The 20,129-nt window shown below is 43.6% G+C and overlaps 1 protein-coding gene across 4 annotated transcripts in view; it reads left to right on the top strand.

Annotated features, from left to right (window-relative positions):
- SCHIP1 (schwannomin interacting protein 1) overlaps positions 1–20,129 on the top strand; it is a 144,443-nt gene that overhangs the window by 6,045 nt on the left and 118,269 nt on the right. The window contains exon 1 of one of the 4 annotated variants that reach the window (XM_057316101.1): positions 19,490–19,678. The exons of 1 other annotated variant lie outside the window; for it this stretch is intronic. The gene's annotated coding sequence lies outside the window, so the exon portion shown is untranslated. Of the gene's footprint in view, positions 1–19,489; positions 19,679–19,826; positions 19,991–20,129 lie in introns of those variants that run through there. 2 more of the 4 variants (XM_057316100.1, XM_026497381.4) reach the window with 2 other exon arrangements.

Here is a 20,129-nt window from a genome sequence, read left to right as displayed (position 1 = left end):
AGATTTTTCAGTTTCAGAATCAGCTGGTTTCCTCTATATTCATTTAAGAGAATCTTTGCAGCACCAAATGACAGAAGACCTTGCTCTTTCAAATGCAAGTCCTTATCCTCTTGCTCTTTAACCTTGCCGATCCGTGCGCATTTCAAGTTCTTAGCTCAGAAAGGTAATCTATTTGATCTGAGCTTTTAAAAAGAGATAAAATTACATGTGCTTCTTGAATAACAATATATGATTTCTTTTTCTGAAGGGTCAATAGGAATTAGCCTGCCTATATCATTTTACAAAACCAGTGCCTAATCGCATGAATAACAGGGAGCAAGTCTACATTTATTCTGCTGAAAAGGGAACATTAAGTGAACATCAACATCTCTTGAAGAGATTGCGGGCAGTGCAGGACTAATTTACTTGAGCAGTAAAGCCTTGCAAGTAGTTTTCAGGTGCGTCAGCCCCTTCCCCACAAAGGCAATTCAGCTTCCGGAATTTTAGAGAATCCCCCTCACTGCTGTCTTCTCTCTCCTCATCACCATCTCTTCTCACTGCACCCCCAATGCAAGTGGCCCCCAGAATGCTTCAGGGTTCATCTCCAGAGGAACCCACCTCTCATGTACTGCGGGGGTGGGGGGGTGGAGTATCCTGGCTTCCAGGCTGACCTGAAGGGGCTGGCTGGAGAAGAGAGATGAGGCAGCTGTCTGGAGGCCATACCCACACTAGTGAATGGTTTCACTGAGTGTGGAAGTCAGGAGGGGGTCTTCCCACCAGCCTTTTGTGTTCTGAGAACAGAGGGAGGTAGTCACCAAAGGGACCCAGGGGACTGGATGCACAGTACGTGGAACAATGCACCAGAGCCTCCAGCTAGGGCTGATGAAGCCAAGTACTCCCCGACCACATCCTGCCTGCCCATGTCTAGATGAAGCTGAAGAAAAGAAACAGAAACCAGATAGGAACCCTCCCCCCACCAAATTACATCTTTAAACCCATCACCCAATCACCATAAGCCAAGCTCCCTGGAAAGAAAATATCAAGTGATCTCACTTCCTGTAAAAACCAAGGAAGAGGAAGTTCTGCCTTCATCTGTGGGCACACATGTGGTCCTGCAAAAGGTGGGTCATTTTGCTGCCTACCACAAAAGGGGAAACCAGAATCATGTATTAGGAAGGAAAAGAGCAAATGGTTTGCATTAGTAAGTCCTGCCCCAGCTACCAACTCGCCATGCAAATTTGGACAAGGTCACCTTCTTGAACTTGAGAAATAGGGTTGATCAGAAGTTCTTTCAGACTCTGATGTGCTCTGAGACCATACCTCATAATTCAGCTGAAGATCTTCACTGCTTCCCTAAGACCTCTTGCAAACCAAACCATCCACCGCCCCAAGTCCTATTTCTCTCTCTTCTTCGGAACTAGTAACTGTCTTCAGGCTGTCCCCATTGGCTCCCATAACACAACCAGAACACTACTGCTTTTCTTTCTTTCTTTACTTATCTCTGTCCCTCTACTAGCTCTTAAGCTCCTCTGAAGAGAGCCACCAATGCCATAGTTTCATTTTTCTTTAGAATCTCCAGTGCTTAGCACTATACCTAACACTTACTAGATGTCCAGTAAATGTATGTTGTTGAAGGAAAAGAAAGAGCGGGCATAAAAATAGAGAAGAATGAGCCGAAGCCAATTCAAGGCTCAAGAGCCAGCTTGTGCTAAAAGCCATATATTCTGCCCATAACATCCTGGACTTTTTAGAATTAAAAAGAGAAAGAGAGAGAGAAGGGGAGAGAGAGGAGAAAAAGGGAATTTTAGATATTATGGCAGCAATTTTCAGATATCACAGCTTCTAATACCCTATGTCTCCACTGAGCTATACCAGTTTCACAGGATTTTAGAAATTCTAGAGTTTTACCTAGCCTTTATGGAATGTCTTATATTTGCAAAGAGCTAGTACAAAAGTGCTGAGTAGGTGGGTAAAGGGGTCAATTGTATGGTGGTGGATGGTAACTAGACTTGGTAATCACTGGGTAGTGTATACAGATGTCTAATTATAATGTTGCATACCTAAAACTTATATAATGTTATATCCAATTCTACCCCCAATTTAAAAAAAAATGCTGAGTAGAAATTTCCAGATGTCTCTCTCTATAACTTCATGCCTCTTTAAGCTGTTCCCAGAAAAAAAAAAAAAATCAGAAAGTTTAAAACTGCCGTCATCTTGTCTTTAAAAGCTCTGATCCTTTTACTTCTTTAAAATTCGTAAACTCCATGGCCTCATAATTGCTAAAGAACCTAGGGAGGGCCATGTGGGATGAAACCCCTGGCTTGTCTAGCCAAATCACTAACACAGTTAAGCAGGGGTGGTGCTGAGAAGGGAGCGAGTGGGGACTCACAGGAGAGGCGGCCTGAAATAGGACAAATCCTAAGCCTGGTCTAGTTCCAGGAGTTTGGGTTTGAGGGAACTGAGATAGGGCACATTGTGAAAACTTCTGGGCAGTGGCCAAATGTTTGATGAGTTCAGCCTAACCAGGGAGGACCACGTACAAGTGATTCCAGCCTCAAGAAAGGGGTCAGGGATCACCTGGGTGGTGCAGTCAGTTAAGCCACTGACTCTTGGTTTCCGTTCAGGTCATGATCTCAGCGTCGTGAGATAGAGCCCAGTATCAGGCTCCGTGCTCAGCGTGGAGTCTGCTTAAGACTCTCTCAAAAACTAATGATGTACTGTATGGTGACTAACATAACATAATAAAAAATTAAAAGCAAAACAAAGACTCTCTCTGCCCCTGCCCCCCTGCTTGCGCTCTCTCTCTCAAATAAAGAAATCTGAAAGAAAGAGAAAGAAAGAAAGAAAGAAAGAAAGAAAGAAAGAAAGAAAGAAAGAAAGAAAGAAAGAAAAGAAGAAGAAGAAAGAAAGAAAGAAAGAAAGAAAGAAAGAAAGAAAGAAAGAAAGAAAGAAAGGCGGGGGAGGAGGGAGAGAAGGAGGGAGGAAGGGAGAAAGAAAGGGGTCAAAAGGAAAAGGGGAACACAGTTGAGTGTGCCTCTTCCTTGAACCAGGCACTGAGGAGAAGATGCTGCCACTGGATCTACCCCAGGGCTGGGGCAAGAAGACACTGCCCCCAAAAGTGTGGCATCGATAGTGCTGTCCCCAAAGCATACTGAATTCCAAGACACTGGCCACAAGACAGAGAGTAACAAATACCTCCACTTTGTCACAGTGATGTGCCACATCCATCAATTGTATGGTGGTGGATGGTAACTAGACTTGGTAATCACTGGGTAGTGTATGCAGATGTCTAATTATAATGTTGCATACCTAAAACTTATATAATGTTATATCCAATTCTACCCCCAATTAAAAAAAAATGCTGAGTAGCATCCGTTTTCCTAAGCCCCGTTTCCGACTTGAGCAACAAGTGTCAGGAGCTCCACGATTTTTAATTTTCCTGTCCACTGTGTAAAGAAGCAAGTCCCTTTGGCCCTTATTAGTGCTATTATGGGGGTGGGGGAGAGGACCACGGTAAGTATTCAACTACAGGTTTAATGACAATTCTAAACCTCATTCGAACCAGAAAAAGCAGAGTTTTGGTAAGCTCCACAGGGTCTTATCTAAGGGGCACACCAGGAAAAGCCCCCGAGAAGCGGGGGAGACTGTTGACCACAAGGGCTATTAGAGGTGTCATATCAGGAGCGTACGTTTGCTCATGACTGTGGGCTGCTAGCCAGGACACGTGATTGCCCCAAGTAGCTAGTGTCACTTGCAGGCCCCACAGGTCACTCGGCCAACAAAATGGATGACGAGGCAGTAATACCACGGGGTAACTTAGCCAGACTCTCAACAATACCTTGCAGTTGAGCCATAAGGAAAGGCAAGGGATTAAACTAAATTTTACGATAGTGTCGTGAAGTGGGAGAGAGAGGAAGAGAGAAAAATGTGATCAAGGTAGGATACCCAGAGGGCTACAAGGATGCCAAGATGATCTGACTTAAAATGGAGAGGTGGGGAAGGCTGGTGTTCGTTTTATCATTATTCTTTAAACTGCACATATATGTGTTTATATCCTGCTTTGTATGTATGATATATTTTAAAGTAAAGAGATAAAGTTAACTCCCTCCCATAAATGAAGACCCAGTGTCTGAAAGAAATGTGGGAACTAAAGACAGTTGCCCAAATAAAGCCAATAGACCTTCAGTGAAAATTTTTAAAAGAAACCATAGAACCAGTACAGATGTCAATCTCTCTGTCCCCCCACCACTTCCTCCTCCCCACTCCCCTCTCCCCTTTCTCCTCTCTCCTCTCTCCTACTTTATCTTTCTGCCTTCACTGGTAAAATTTTCGCTGACTGGAGAACAACTGTGGGAGTGAGGAGCATTAGGACTTATCCACGAATTACATCGGAGAGAAAATAAGTCCCCTGTGCCCCCCATCCTGCTGGCCAAGGCAGGAGTGATTAAGCACACTTTCTTTCTTTCTTTCTTTCTTTCTTTCTTTCTTTCTTTCTTTCTTTCTTTCTTTCTTTCTTTCTTTCTTTCTTTCGATTTTATTTTTTTATTTATTTGACAGAGACAGCCAGCGAGAGAGGGAACACAAGCAGGGGGAGTAGGAGAGGAAGAAGCAGGCTCATAGCGGAGGAGCCTGATGTGGGGCTCGATCCCAGAATGCTGGGATCACGCCCTGAGCCGAAGGCAGACGCTTAACGACTGCGCCACCCAGGCGCCCCATAAGCACACTTTCTTTCCCAGAGTTGAAAGATGAAAAATAATTGTACTCTCTGGAAGCTGTTGTTCCAACACAAGGTAGCCATTGAACAGAAGCCGGTTTAACATCAGAATGTATTCAGTGGGGCTGTTGGACCGCGATGTGCAGTGAGCACCTTGCCCTGTCCTCTGCCTGCCTTACCCTGTGTTGCTGCCCATGCTAGGGCTCTCCATTAGGCTCAGTGCACCAGCTCACTATTTCTTATTTTGCTTCACTCTTTACTTCACTCTTTGCTTCACTCTGCCTCAAATAGCTCATTTTTTCTTGAGCCCTAGCTTAGCCAAGTTCCCTATATTTGGTTCCTTTGATCTTTCTGTTAAAATCCATCTCCTCCTCTAATTATTTTCTGTTCCACCTCTTTGAACCCCTTCCAGTTGCCTCCATGTCTCAAGAAGCCAGGTGTTATATTAAGGATCTGGATGAGGTTCAGGCAGAATCAGGTAGATGCAGCTGCTTGCCCCCAGGTCACTTGTTGCCTCCTCTGTAAGCAGCAAAGATAGTTTACTAAAGGCACCTGACATTCCAGAGCAGTGAGCACCGCGCTGCACATGGCAGGTGCTCAGGAAGTAATTACAGAATGGAGAAAATGATTGGGCTCTCTTTTAAATGGGCTAGGCTATATTCGAACTTATACTTAATTTGCTTCCCCATCCCACCCTCAGCCCAGGTCTCTTTCTGCTCTCAGGTTTTTCTTTCTCTTCTCATGGTTATTTCATAGCTTATTTCTTCGGTGCTTTACATATTTTTAAATTAAATTTCCTTATGTTTCCTGCTTATATATTTAACTTCATTAGTTTAATTCATGTCATAAGATTTTGCTAATAACCTTGTTTACCAAATTAGCATTATTTATAAGTTATTCCATTTTACCCCTTTCTTTAAGTAACTGATAATCATTTTTTGTATTGTCTTATATTTAATTTCTGTTTATTAGGTAGACTTTGCTTCTATATTTGTTAATTTCAGTGCTTTTCTAATTAGCCACAGTACAAGAGTCATCATATCCCGTGATTCCAACACAGGCTTGGGTCAAGAAAAAAGACCATTGTCTTCAAATGATATGATGTCTGAGGTTTGCTTCAAAATAATCTAGGGGAAGTGGGGGGAGTATGGAGGGTTATAGGGGAAATAAGATTGACATGGGTTGATAGTTGTCAGAGCTGGGTGATGGGTACATAAGGATTCATTATACTATTCAATTATGTAAATGTTTGAAGTGTTTCCATAATAAAAATTTATTGTTAAAAAAACAAAAGAATATAGAGAGATATAGAATCGATCCTATGAATTATCTTAGGACTCCAGCTGTCCTTGTCATTGTCATTTATTGGTTCAGCCATTCCTCTAAATTCACTGTGAAGTTTAGCACTTGCTTTCTCCTCTTCCTTTCTTTGCAAACTCTCGTTCTCACCTGGGAGGTTTCATGGTGCTGGCGTGTGGCTTGTCCAGTGCCTCACATCCGCGATGCTTACCATCTGCACTTCTGCTCTGTCAGTAGCCTGCTATCCCTTGGCTGTATTTGAAATCATTTCTAAAATGATGCAGATCTCTGTGTACAGACTGTCTAGCACTCAAGCTATGGCTTTCAGCCTATGTTTCCATACAGAATTCACTTTTTCTCAGCATCAGTCAAAACATAAAACTCATATATAATCCAGCCATTTCTGGTTTACAATCCTTCAGGTCCCTATCAATTTCAAGTTCAAATCCAAGCTTGGTATTTTTCATATCCAGCTCTTGCTTTCTTACCATTTCTAGCCTTTTCTCTACTATTCTCTTGCACATATTCACACTGTCTTTTCTCGTTACACCAAATTTCTTTTATTTGTAAGTAATAGACCATGCTTTCTTATACCTCCAAACTTTTGACCATACTATTCCCTGAGATTGGACTGTCCTTTCATCAGTTGGCCCCTGGGGAACTTATGCAATTTTTGTTTGCTCAGAACTCAATTTGAGCATCTCTCCTTGGGAAGCTTTCCTGAGCTGTCCACATTGGATTAAATGCTCCCTCCAGTATCTTTTTTCATAGTACTCTTTGACCGAGCCCACCCAAATACTTTGAAACCCAACTGAAATCATGGATATTCTTTCTTTCTTTTCTAAACTGTAAGCTCTTTGACCTCTTTCAACTCTTTCTCTCCAAAGTCTAACCCAGTCCCTGGCACATAGTAGGTATTTGAATGAATGAGTAATTGAGTGAGCAGAGGAATGGATAAATGAATGCTGTTATCTCCTTAAGGTAGCATCTCCCTACCCAACGGCCTTCTCCAGGGGTCTGGGTCAAAACTCTTGGTCCTGGGCAGTCCTTCCAGTCTTTGCCTCCTAACTGCCCTTTTTAACCCACTTGACCCATCTGGTTCTAGCTGTAACTCAGTTGTCCCTGTTTCTGCTGAGTCCTTCCTATTTGGTGCTTCTTCCAGGTGACTGTTTCCCAGAGTGTGATACACAATAATTTTTAGGAGATACTCGGCCAAGTGTCTTTTGATAGTCTTGTATTTATATTCCTGTATATTTGAGGAGGGGGAAACGAGCACATATTACCTGTGATTTCACAGACAATATTGCTTGGGATGAAACAAATATAGGTAGTGCCATGGTAATCAACTTTACTGGACCTCACAGACCAGAGGCAAGGTGCTCAAACATAACCATCAATGTTCCAAGCCCTCAGTAGCTGAACCCTCGACCATGCCCATTAGAAGTATGGATAGCCAGGAGTAACACCAATAGGAAGGGAGTCCCAAACACTGAATTCCACAAGCACCTCTGTTTGTTATTCAGTGATGTACCGAAATGTCACTTCCTGAAGTAGCAGAGTATATGTACTCTTAAATGTGTTATATTTTACAGATGAAATAGTTAAGTATCTGTTGAGCTGTCCAACCACATCCTCATGCAAGTTCCGATTTTTAGTGTGTGTTAACACAGAAGCTAACAGATTTGTCTCATTGATGTGGATCCTCAGCTTTGTCTGAAACCATCAGTTAGGATATCTAGCTATTTGGATCAAAACGTGCCATTCCTCTCAATAAGAAACTTATTTTCAGCCATACATTTTATATGTCAATTTGACTTACTCTGTTTTTTTGTTTGGCACTCTTACTTTTCATTTTTACAAGTTTAATAACATTGTTTTTATAGGATTTACAATATTCCATCAAACCTAACATATCATTGATATGTAAAACACATTATTTTATGTGCTGCTAAGAATAGACATGTTGCTGATTATTTTTGAAAGTGGCTTAAAATTGATAAAATGCAGCATATGTACTTATTTTACAAGATAATAGTTATATTCCATTTATCATAATGATATGAAGTTTCTCTTTTGACTGGATTTAAAAATGAATTGATTTAAAGAAAAATATTATGTAAATAGGAGTAGAGGTGGACTATAGCATGGCAAAGTTCTTGAGGTGGCAACCTAGTGATTGTGACTTGGTCTGACTGCAGAGAACCAGATACTGCCTGTTGACCCCACCTGCGAGCTCAGGCCAGCCCCCCCTGCTCTCCAGCACTGTGCGCTCCTAAGGGAGAGCCTGTCTCCTCCACTGAGCATGGGAGAGGGATTTGGGCAATTACGCCTCTGCTCAGGTTGAGGAATGTGGCTATAACTCACCGAAGTCATTCTATGAGAGTGAAAAGAAATTCCTAAGAAATAGACTCATTACAGGTATTGAAATAATCTAGATTTGCCTTTATTTAAATTACAGCGTACTGAGAGGTTTCTATTTTGTTTGTTTTGTTTTTAACCAATTCTCCATGAAGGAGGAGAAAAGAGCATTTTAGCCTCTCTTGCTGAGTAATTTATTTACTAATAATGGCTGACTAAACATGAAACCGTTTCAGTGATTATTAAACTCCAGAATGGTCTGCTTTGTTTTTCATAATAAATTTACCAGTTATAATTATGAATGACTTGAAGCAAATTGTATTTCATTGACAAAATACAGAAGTGGCTAATTTCCTACTTCCAGAATGGAAGTGAAGAGAGAATCATTTCAGATGAGGTTGGGAAAAACTGCGAATGTTCTCTTGGAAAAATGCTCTGCTTTCGCACATCAGCTCCCTGACTGTTGCCGTGGATTTGTGTTCATGGTGCTTCCGGCTCCCACCCTGCACGAGGTCCAGCCCTCACTGCTGGGCACTATGTGACCATTTCCCTACCAGCCATGCAAAACCCTCTGATTTACTTGGTGCTTATTCTTGAAGGTTATTGTGAATCATTAGCCAGAATGCAATCGAGCAGGAGGTCACAAGTCATTCAGGCTCCACTGCTTGTACAGAGACTGTTTTTGCAAACCTAATTTTGAAGGTTTTAATGTAGCTGTAATTTAGAAGATAAATTGAACACATATGCATATCCTAATAAAGGTATTCTTCAGAGTCAGCAAATAGTCACATCATACTAAGCATCAATGAACCTATTATAGAATAATAAAAAGGAAAGGTCTTATTATAGAAGATTATTTATAGGCTATTAGTTATTAGTGTAATTTTAAAAATATAAGCAGTAACAATTAGCAAAATTGATAGTATTGGAGATGCAGCTGTTTCCACTCACTGGTACTGATAATATTAGCAATAATTCTATATAGTAATGTCAACTGAAAGCTAAACCTCTTCCAAGTTCTTTGTTTATCCTTACGGGTGTTTTTATCAGATCATTGATACAGAATTTTATAAGAACTATTTCCTCATATTCAAAAAGTTACTGACATCATACACTAAATTTTGAAATTTATTCATAGATTGGAATACAATTATAAGTGTAATGTGGTCCAGTACCCTTTCTCCAAGCAGATATAGTGGTCAGAAAGTAAAATATATTTAGGAAATAGATTCGCTAAGATTTGGTGTCTTAGGTCAGGTTCTCTAGACGCGGAGCCGAGAGAGGGATTTGGATGCAGGTGATTTATTCAGAGAGAAATCTATAAGCAAGTGAGAGAAGCAGGATAGGGAAGGGGAAATGCCAAGCAGGATGTGGATCAGATGGTATGCTTGGCTTGATGAAGGCGGATGGATAAACTGCTCCATAGAGGATAGCTGTGAGCCTTTGTAGCCAATACTCACATCGGCGGGGGCGTAGGTGTGGTGACCAGGAACAGGGACCTGCTTGGAGCACTAAGAGCACTAAGTACATTTGGTGCTGGAGGCGGAGGGGCCAGGAAGAGGGGAACAAGGACGGCCCCCAGGTTTGTGGCATAGTGAATAGGCTGTGAATAGAACAAGTGAATAGATTCTTGTATGTAACAACAACACTCTCCTCATAATACCATCTAAGATTGCAGAAGAAATATGAAAAATTTTTCATTTTACAAATAAATAAATTTTCCTTTAGCTTTGACTTTGTAGGTGAAAAATACCAACTTCTTGGCATATTTGCATAGGATCGATTTTCTACTAAAGATACATAAATTTTAAAAAAGTGTTGTTTTTTTAGATCTTTCCCACTTATTCTGCTTCGTGTTGAAAATGAACCCAAACTGGTTCTAGTACTCTAACAATTGAAGACGCACCTAGCTATAGTCCCAATATTATGTTAGCTTTTAATGAAAATGTATCATGCATTGTTCTTGTGCATTCATCCTTTAGTCCAGAGGTCAGCAAACTATGGGTTGTGGGCCAGATCCAGCCTGCAGCCTGTTCTTATATGACCTAAGAGCTAAGAATGTTTACATTTTTAAACGGTTGCTTTCGGGGCGCCTGGGTAGTGCAGTCCTTAAGCTAAGTGTCTGCCTTCAGCTCAGGGTGTGATCCCAGAGTCCTGGGATCAAGCCCCACATCGGGCTCCTCCGCTGGGAGCCTGCTTCTTCCTCTCCCACTCCCCCTGCTTGTGTTCCCTCTCTCGCTGGCTGTCTCTCTCTCTGTCAAATAAATAAAATAAAATCTTTAAAATAAATAAATAAATAAATAAATAAATAAATAAATAAATAAATAAATAAAGGGTTGCTTTAAAAAAAGCAGCAGACTATATGACCCACAAAGCCAAAAATATTTACTATTTAGCCCTTTACAGAAAATTTTGCTGACCCCTGCTTCAGTCCATTAAAACCCCGAACTTTTTTTCAGAAGTGTGCTGACCCAATCTGTATTTTGAAATAAAATCTGACAGTCAAAAACTTCAAACTAATAAGTGATTTATGGAACCAGAAAATTACTTATTTTTTAAAAGGACTCTTTTTTTCTTTTTTTTTTTTTAAGATTTTATTTGTTTATTTGACAGAGAGAGACAGCCAGTGAGAGAGGGAACACAATCAGAGGGAGTGGGAGAGGAAGAAGCAGGCTCATAGTGGTGGAGCCTGATGTGGGGCTCGATCCCAGGACTCCGGGATCACGCCCTGAGCCGAAGGCAGACGCTTAATGACTGAGCCACCCAGGCGCCCCTATAAAAGGAATCATCACAGAATTTATACAAATAAATTCTAGCTCATCTGAACAATTTTTAAAGATTTATTTATTTATTTTAGAGTGAGAGAGAGTGGCAGGGGGGCGGAGAGGTGAAGAGCAGAGGGAGAGGGAGAGAGAAACTCAAGCAGATATGGAGCTGAGTGCAGTGTCCCACCCCCAGCTAGATTTCATGACCCTGAGATCATGACCTGAGCTAAAACCAAGAGTGGGAGGCTTAACTGACTGCCACCCAGGCACCCCTGAACAATTGTTTTTAATGGAATTCTTCAACAAATTTAGAACCATTCCTTTTAAGTAAAATAAATATGATAATTTTTTTTGTTTCATAAAAATATTACTACCCATTTTGTGAGTATTGTAAAGAAATTTAAAAATCCAAATAGATACAAAGGTAGAAAATCACCTGCAATATTAACATCTGTCATTAACCACCGTTAACATGTGGCTACATCTTTTTCTAGGCGTGTAAACATTTAATTTTTCAAAATATGGATCACGTTGTATGTATGATAGTATATCCTCTTTTACTCATTTAATGTTATAATTTTCAAAAGCATCTTATTTGACTGCATTTATTCCACAGAATGAATGTGTCACAATTTATTTAAACATCTTACCATTTTTTGACATTTAGGTTGAAGCTAATTTTTCACTATTGTAAATGCCACAATGAGAGTCTTTACGCATAAATCTAGATCCTCAGCTCTGTGTCCTTAGGCTAGATTTTTAAAAGAGTAACTATTGTCTCCTCCCCCCCCCCCATTCTGTTCCTTGTCTCTCTTACAAACTCGTTCTTCTTCTAGCTCTATAAATGATGGAGTTCCTTGGGGCTAGAAACTTGGCCTTCTCTTCTCATTCTCTCTGTCTGCAGAGGGTGTCACCTGTACCCAAGCTTTCAAATACACAATCTCCCATATTTACATCTCCAGCCCCAGATCTCTCTTCTAAGCTCCAGACGCACATATCCAGATATCTACTTGTCATCTCCACTTGTATGTCTTTTACCATCTCACCTAGAAAATGTCCAAAAAGAATTCAGTATCTCCCCCCTTCTGCTCCCTTCCACACCTCCTTCCTTATTGCCCATTTCAGTAAAGGAACATCACCTTCCCACTCAATTGCTTATGATACGAAGCTGGAAACTATCGGTGACCTCTCTCTCCCTCACCACCTCCATCTATTCAGTCACCAGGTCTTGTTAATTCTCTCATCTAAATATATCTTTAATATTTCTATTTCTCTCCATCTCCACTACCCCCACCTAAGCCACATTTATCTCCTCCCTGGACTACATATTTGCTTCCTAGTGGGTCTCTTTACATCCACTCTGGTCCTGCTCTGTCCGCTCCCTTAATGCTCTGCCAAGGAGAACATTTTTAAAACTGTCTATCTGCTTTTACAGTCCTTAAGTGGCTGTTAGGATGAAGATCTTAATGGCAACCCCTTCTCTTGCCACTTCTCCCCTTACCCTCTTGCTTTGACCTAGTGGTTTCCTTGCAGCTACTCGATGGAGGTAAGCTTCTTCCAGCCTGAAAAGCTTTGCGTAGGGGGTTTCTTCTGCCCTGAACACCCTCCCTCTTCAGCTGACCGGTCCTGTTTCTGATGCGTCCCCCAACACGCATACTATTTACATGCTCTCTCAGCATCCTATGAGTCTACTTTGGGATACTTATGACAAATTGTAATCTAAATTGTGTATCTTTTTTTCTCTTGTAATGTCTGTTTCTCCACTAGATTGATGTTTCCTTGTGGGCAAGTAGTGTTCCTCTCTTTTCACCACAGTATCTCCCAGTGCCTCGCATGTAATAGGTGCTCAATAAACACTTGCGTTTTTAGTGGGTTATGGGGTATAAACTTTGGGAAGACATTTATCAAAGAATATTATCAAATAGTATTCCAGAAAGTTGGTATCAAACAACTTATAAGCTCACCAATAGTATATAACTGTTTGTTTGATCATACACATTCTGACACTGAGTATTATAGTTTTAAATAATTTTAAAATATTTTATAGGCAATATGTTACCTCATTATTATTGAAATTGCATTTCTTTGATTACTAGTGAATATGCACATTTTTCATATTCCCCCTTACCTTGAGTGATCATATAATTTATCATTTAAACTGGGACACTTTTGAGAGTGAAGAAAGGTGCTGTTCATACTTATGCCAAGACAACAGGTATAAAGCAGGACCATCCTATACAAGCCAGGATGATGGTTTCCCTAACTCTTCCATTTTCATGTAGTCTTAGAACTCTGGGCATCTAGAGCTGAGAGCAGAGGTCCAAGCGGTGATCCAGGGATAAATTAAAGATAAAAATGCTTTTCGTTCTGAATTTTACTGTGGACGCCTTTGTGCTGTGCTGTCCAGTGACTCAGTGACTTACTCTGGAACTCCCTGTCCCCACGCTGCTACTTCGTTTACCTCGCCTGCCTAACCCTCCAGACGTCTGACAATTTCATGCAACTCTCCTTTCCTGATTAGGCCGGTGGCCGAAAGAGCTGCAAGGGCTGCCTTGCCCACACACGCCGAGCTAGTCAGAGGCAGAGCCCAGGCTCTTGGAAGAGCTCCCTCCGGCTCCGCCAAGCCGCCTCCTTCTTCACGTTCAGATGCATTCCTCCTGCTCGCACGGCGCTGACGGTGCCAGCAGTTATTTTCTGATTTGATAACACTTCCAAAGTGATGTCGAGAAGTGACCAGAACAGAGTTTTTACTTCCTAGAGCATCCTGTGAGCGTGTTTCTCTTTGACAAGCCTCGCACGTCAAAGCACAAGGCCCACAGTTGCGGAGGCAGTTTAGCTCGTCCTGGGGGCCTACGCCCATGGTTTCAGCGCCTAGCACCTGTAATGCTTCCCTGAGCTCACTCAGTGAGTCTGCAAACTTCCCTAGCTTTTCCTAAATGTCCTTTTATGTAACGTAGGCCCTTCGATGAAGCCCAAAAATTAAATTCAGAGTTGCTTACAGACGTGCATTTTCAAGAATTGCCAGGAACTTAAGCAGAATAGAATATGATGACAGAGAACTTTTGGAAGAACAAAGACGAGAGTTTAAATAAGTTGAATTTTTGTCAGTGCCATCCAATCTGAGGTATGACTTTATCAGGAAAAGAATAGCAGCCTTCCTCTTCCAGTCTCGTCAACAGAAAACCAATTTCCTTCCAATAGAGCCTCTGCGTACTGTTGCGCAGCTTGTGCACTGCCTAACCCTAGGGGGCGCCATTTACATCACCACCTAGGCAAAACGTGCCAAATGGTCCCTCCTGGCAGTCTCCTGTGGTGCAGATCACAATCCTCCTGGCACCGGACAGGGCACAATCTGTGTGGCCATATGTTGAGGTCCTGACTGACACCTCTGTGTGACTTTTCCCTGATAAAGAAAGACGCCGTCCCATGCTGCAGTCAGAGTTGCCTTATTCACCAATGCCTATCGACTTTTTAGAGTAATCTTCATTTCATACATTCACCTACTTTTTGTAAGCACTGTAGTATCTCTCAAGCCAAGTGTCCTGGTTTCAGGTTTAGAAAATAGGTCATTGGAGCTATCTTTTAAGGGCTGAGGTTGCCTAGATTTTGCCATTTCAATTTTATGGAGGAAAATGCAGGAAAGAAGTGCACTCTCATGGTTTTCTAGAGAATCAAAACATTTAAGATGTTAATGTATTTTAAAGAGATGTTTTCCATTAAGATAGAGTTCTGTAAATGAAAGAAAGAAAAAAATTACTTTCAGTGAATATAGGATCCATCTCCAAACTACCTACCCATACAGACTAAAAGTTAAGTCAACCATTGGCTCTACAGGAGAAATACCGGTGCATTCCACCTGCCTAATGGAGATGTAGACCTTGGTTTTGAATTAGTGGAGAAACCAATTTCTTATCTCCCAACAGGGAAGGTGATGAAACCATTGAGAGATATTTCTATACCATATTTCCCGTAGTATCTAGGATGAAATCCTAAGGGTCTTTAGGGTAGAAGAAGCGTGTTCATTCATTCACTTATTCATTTGTTCAATTAAATCTTCCTATTTGCTTAACACCGGGGTCGTGCTGTCTAGCCCCATCGTCAGGAAACTGAGGTCCCAAAGTTGGTTAGAGACCAGGCTGGAAACTAAGCCCAGATGTTCTATATCCAGGACACTTGGCCCCACGGTGCTGTTAAGTATTCCCGTGTAGTTAAATTCAGGTGATGAAATGGGAGAGCATCTGTGTACTGCATGTGACTTGCATGTAATTCATGTAATAAAGATGAAATACAACCTCTTTGCCAGCTATTTCTTTATTACTCTAAATGCCACAACTTAGAGAAGGTTCAGCGTGAGGGGCAATCATTTCTGAATCAGTCTGGAAATTTTGTAAATAAACCTTTCTCCCAGCTATCTACGCTCCTTATGATTTAAATAGTTCAGTCATGTCTTTTCTCACATGTTGCCCTGACAGATTAAAATTCTATAAATAGCACTGGCCTCTGAGAAACATGCTCTCATCCCTACCCTTTGAGTATTATTCTGGTTTTCTATTCAAGACAAAAATGAAAATCCCAATCTTATGATGGCTACCTTCTTAAAGGATTTGTTTCGGGGGGAACTTAAAGCATGTAGCTCATAACGATGTGAAATTTCCTTTTCTGAGGTGTCTGTGCTCTGCCTTTACACGAGGAAGGCTCCCAACTTGCTGCACATTGCCGAACTTGGTGACAGGCGAGGAGGTGGGGCGCATGTGAGCAGACGAGAGCAGCTGCTCTTGCCAGCTGCCTTCTGCTCCGCACAGACATAAATACTGCCCAAGGAGCCTCTGCAGGGCAGGAGACTGAGGACTCCTTTGCAGTTGCTAGAAGGAGACCCTTCCTGGCACTTTGCTTGGTAAATCGATCCATATGCATACAGGCCGAAGGGCATGGAGCCTTTCACTGAGTGACTAAGAGCCAAGATTCTGAAGCCAAGCTACGTGGGTCCAAATCCTAGCTTTCCCGCTTTTAGACATTAGGCAACTTACTGAGCCTTACTATTTTCAGCATCCATACCTATAAATGGGGATACTAGTTTCTTCATAAGAGTTTTGGAGAATTAAATGAATTCAGTGTTATTATTAATAATTCCAGCAACAAATACGGACGAAGCTTCTAGTCCATTCCAGTTACCGTGAACAAAATAGAAATAGCTCCTCCTGTCACAGAATTTAGAGTATTTTTTCACAGTAGGAGCCCTGATCGATTTAAGGGTTAAAAAGTCAATGGTGACGTGTGGGCCGATTTTGTTTTTAATGAATTAGGATAGGATTTTACAAAACAAGGGTTTTAGGAAACTTTCACATATTTTTATATGTATGTGGGGCCTGGGTCTTGACATAAAATGGTTTTCTTGAGTCTAGCAGAGATTAAGCAGCAACCTCAATACAGCGTGTGTAATGAGTGCGGTGAGTGTCTCAGGAACATGGGCAACATACCTGATCCCTTTTGGGGGGCATAGAGAATCAGGAAGCCTTCCAGAAGGAAGTGACATTTAAGCCTAGACTTAAAGGATAATGAGAAATTTGCCAAAAGAAGGTGGGGGAGGTCGGACAGGAAGCAGTTCCTTTAGGAGCAATGAGGAGGTTTTGAGAAAGCCAGGAGAGACTGGCTCAGATTTGCATTTCAGAAAGGCACTCTGGCTGCCTGCAGACAATGGGCACAGGTAGTAGGAAGACCGTTCAGTAATTTCAGTACAGAGTGGTCTAGACTGGGGTGGGAGCAGTGAGTATTCGAGAGGGACAGGACTTGGTGATTGATGGCAGAAGGTGCTGGTGACACCCACTTGACTCACATCTCTAATGTCTAATGTACAAAGACTGCAGGGCACAAATCTAAGTCTATAAGCCCCAAGCTTCTAACCTGAGAAAACAGTCCTATAAACAGGAAGACAGGGCCTTTCAATCACTTTCCAAATCATCTCTCCATCCTGCTGGACATATCTGTAGACTGTCGCCGGCCTAGGAATTGGCAGGGCCTCCTGTTCCAAAATGGGACAGTTCTTGGCAGGAGATGGAAAGCTGGAAACAGCATGGAAACTGGGCTAGCCAGGCACCTTGCATGAAAAGGAAAGAAAAAAAGGAAACCTGGTACTTTCCCATCTGATCCAGAATATCTGGTCAGAAAATAATTTAAAAGGACATATAATTCGAAGAGGTTTCTGTTTGGCTTTGAAATGCCATGCATTTTTGGCCGTGGATTTACCTTGCCAAATGTTTTTCTAAGGCCTTATTTTGCATTCCCCGAACACAGACCATCTGGGCAGCAGAGGGATGAGTCGGAGCCCAGGCGGGAGTCTGGGTGGGTGGCTAAGGAGGTCCTAATGTTTCAAAATCGGGACTGAGACCACAGCTCTTCTTCATCATCCCCAGCTGACCAGTACTTATCTGTCTGCCCGTGTCCTGCCACAGAGCAAGGAGCTCTTCCTGACCCAAACCTTGCCAAGTCACAGAGTGATTTGAAAAGCAGCTATCTAGTGCCCAACACACAAGGTTTCCTACCCACATCTCTGAACACTCTCAGGATCACCTCCATCCCACAGGGGGGCAGCCAGCTGACCCAGTGCTTCACAGCAACCTCAAAATCGAACCATATTTGGAGCACAAGGCAGGCTGTTTACAGATGTTACCATAAAAGACATTTTAAATTATAATCAGCCCTGTTTTACAGAAGAGCTGTCAAGGGGCCAGACCAATGGCCCCTTTCCCTGTATTCATAGGATTGCTGCTTCCAGACAAGTTAAAAGATTACTTTATCTTCCCAGCTCAGGCCTACCTAGGACGGGAAAGAGTCACACTTCACTGAAGTCACTTAAACAGAGGGTCCTGCACCAAGTCCCAATTAGGACCTAGAAGAAATGTCAGGGTGGCAGCCACTCCCTGCTAAAGAATTCCAAGCATTCCCCTGTTCCTCCATCTGGAGGGTGCAATGCCAGGGCAGTGGCCTGATCCAGGCTTGAATTTACTAGGAATAATTAGTAACAGCCCAAATCTGGAAGTTCAGGGAAACTGGCTCTCCCCACTCTGTTGTAAAATTAAGTGCTGGTTTTTGATTTTGGTTTTTTTGTCTTTTTGAAATTTTTTAGCTTTATTGAGGTATAATTGACATATAAAATTGTAAATATTTAGAGCGTGTGCCATGGTTATTTGATACAAGCATACAATGTGAAAGGATTTCCCCTCCCCCAACTAGTTCCCACATCAATCACCTCAGAGTTTTGTGCCTGTGTGAGAGAACATTTAAGTTCCAAGTGTTGCTTTTCATGAGCACGAGAGAAGAGGGCATTTCTTTAGTTTACCAGTTCTTACAAGTCAGAACTGGGTGGTTCACAGGAAATTCTTAATCCTGAAAAGGTGTTCTATGACCCATCTGTGTTTTTCAAGTGTTGGTATCTTTCACTTCGTCGAACCTTGTTCCTAATTAGACGAGCTGCCAAACTCAGGGAACCAGTGTGTATTCTGAAAACGCCAGCATATGTTTCTTTGACTCGGTTTCCAGAAAATTTGAGGGCGTAGAGCCAGTGCACGTGCCAGGAGCAGGTCACCGGATACCCACCTCTTCCCCTCCTTTAAGGTCTCCTTTAAGGAGGTGGCCAAAGGGGCCCTTAGAGGTTCGCCTGAACCTTTGGAACAGATCCTCCTCCAAAATTCCAGGTTATCAGTTCCATCTTACACTTAACCCCTCCATTCCCCATACACACACCTCTCTGAGGTCATCCTCAGCGTGCGGCCGGGAGGGGGAAGGAAGCGTGAGCTAAAGCAACAGGTTCCGCCCACAGCCTGAACTTGGAAGAGGAGCCAGCAAGGCGACTGGAGCTGGGCGGTGGAGGGAGAGGAAGTGGCCGAGGAAGGTGGAAGGGAAATGATGGTGCATGACCACTGAGCACACGTCACTTCGGGCTCCCACATGGGCTAGTGTCTGTGCGCGTGTGTGGGGGGGGAGGTCCTTCACCGGATCACTCGGGGACTTCCGCGTGGGTTAGGATGCGCCACGCCCGCTTTGGGGTACAGGGAGGCTTAGGGTGGATAACGAGCCCCGGAAAGAGGGCTTGAGACGCGCCCAGAAAATATTAGTGCGTCTGCGGGTTAAAATCCACCACCCCTCCCCAGGGGCCGCCCCTGTTAATTGGCCGGGTCGACATCCCTAACGCCCCGTGCCCCCTTCCCTCGGCCTTTTCCCGACCTTTCCAACCCCATCCCCGCCCGGCCTCCCGCCCCAGCCTGCTGCCGCGAAAACCGGGAGAGCGGACTACGCCGCGCCCGGCAGCCTCTGGGCATGCTCGGTGGCGGGACCGGCTCCGCCGCGGGGAGGGCGCGTCCTCCCTCCCCCAGGGCGGCGGCGGCGCCTGCAGCTACTGCCGCCGCGCCCCGGCCCCGCACACCTTTGGGGGCGGCGAGAGCCATCTTCCCCGGCACAAGCTGAGAGCGCCCCCCACCCCAAGCCTTCCGGCGAGCCGAGGAGGGGCCGGTCAGGGAGGCGCGGAGGCGGGAGTGAGACCTCCGAGCTGCCTGCGGTTCCTTAGAAAGTAAAGCTCAGCTAGACAGCAGAGCCCTGCTCCCCGCCACCGGCGGGGGCGGGGCGAGGCGGGGCCGGGTGGGGGTGGTCTCGGCGCCCGGAATGAGGTGCGAATTCAGTAGCCGCCCACCCTCTTCTCGGTCCCGCCCCCAGGGAATTATAATTCCCTGGGAAAGTGTCTGGTTCTCGGAGAATTCTTGGGGCGGGGTGCAGGGGCGCGCCCGGCGCAAAATGGTTACAACAAAGTCCATGCGCGCCCCGGGGCCCCTCTTATGGAAAGTGTCCGCGCTGATGGCTGGGCACCCCCTTTGCTAATTTGAGGGTTAGTTACTGAGAGGAAGTATGGTGAGGGGGGGTGGGCTAAGGGAAGCCTCAGGCTGGTGCCGGCTCCGGTTCCCAGGCCTCCTTGGGGGGCGCATCTCCGGCTAGGCGGGCGCGGGGCACTGGGCCGGGGTGCTGGC

This window comes from Ursus arctos, unplaced genomic scaffold, assembly GCF_023065955.2.
Source record: "Ursus arctos isolate Adak ecotype North America unplaced genomic scaffold, UrsArc2.0 scaffold_20, whole genome shotgun sequence".
NCBI lineage: Eukaryota > Metazoa > Chordata > Mammalia > Carnivora > Ursidae > Ursus > Ursus arctos.
This window is presented reverse-complemented; position numbering and strand designations above follow the sequence as displayed.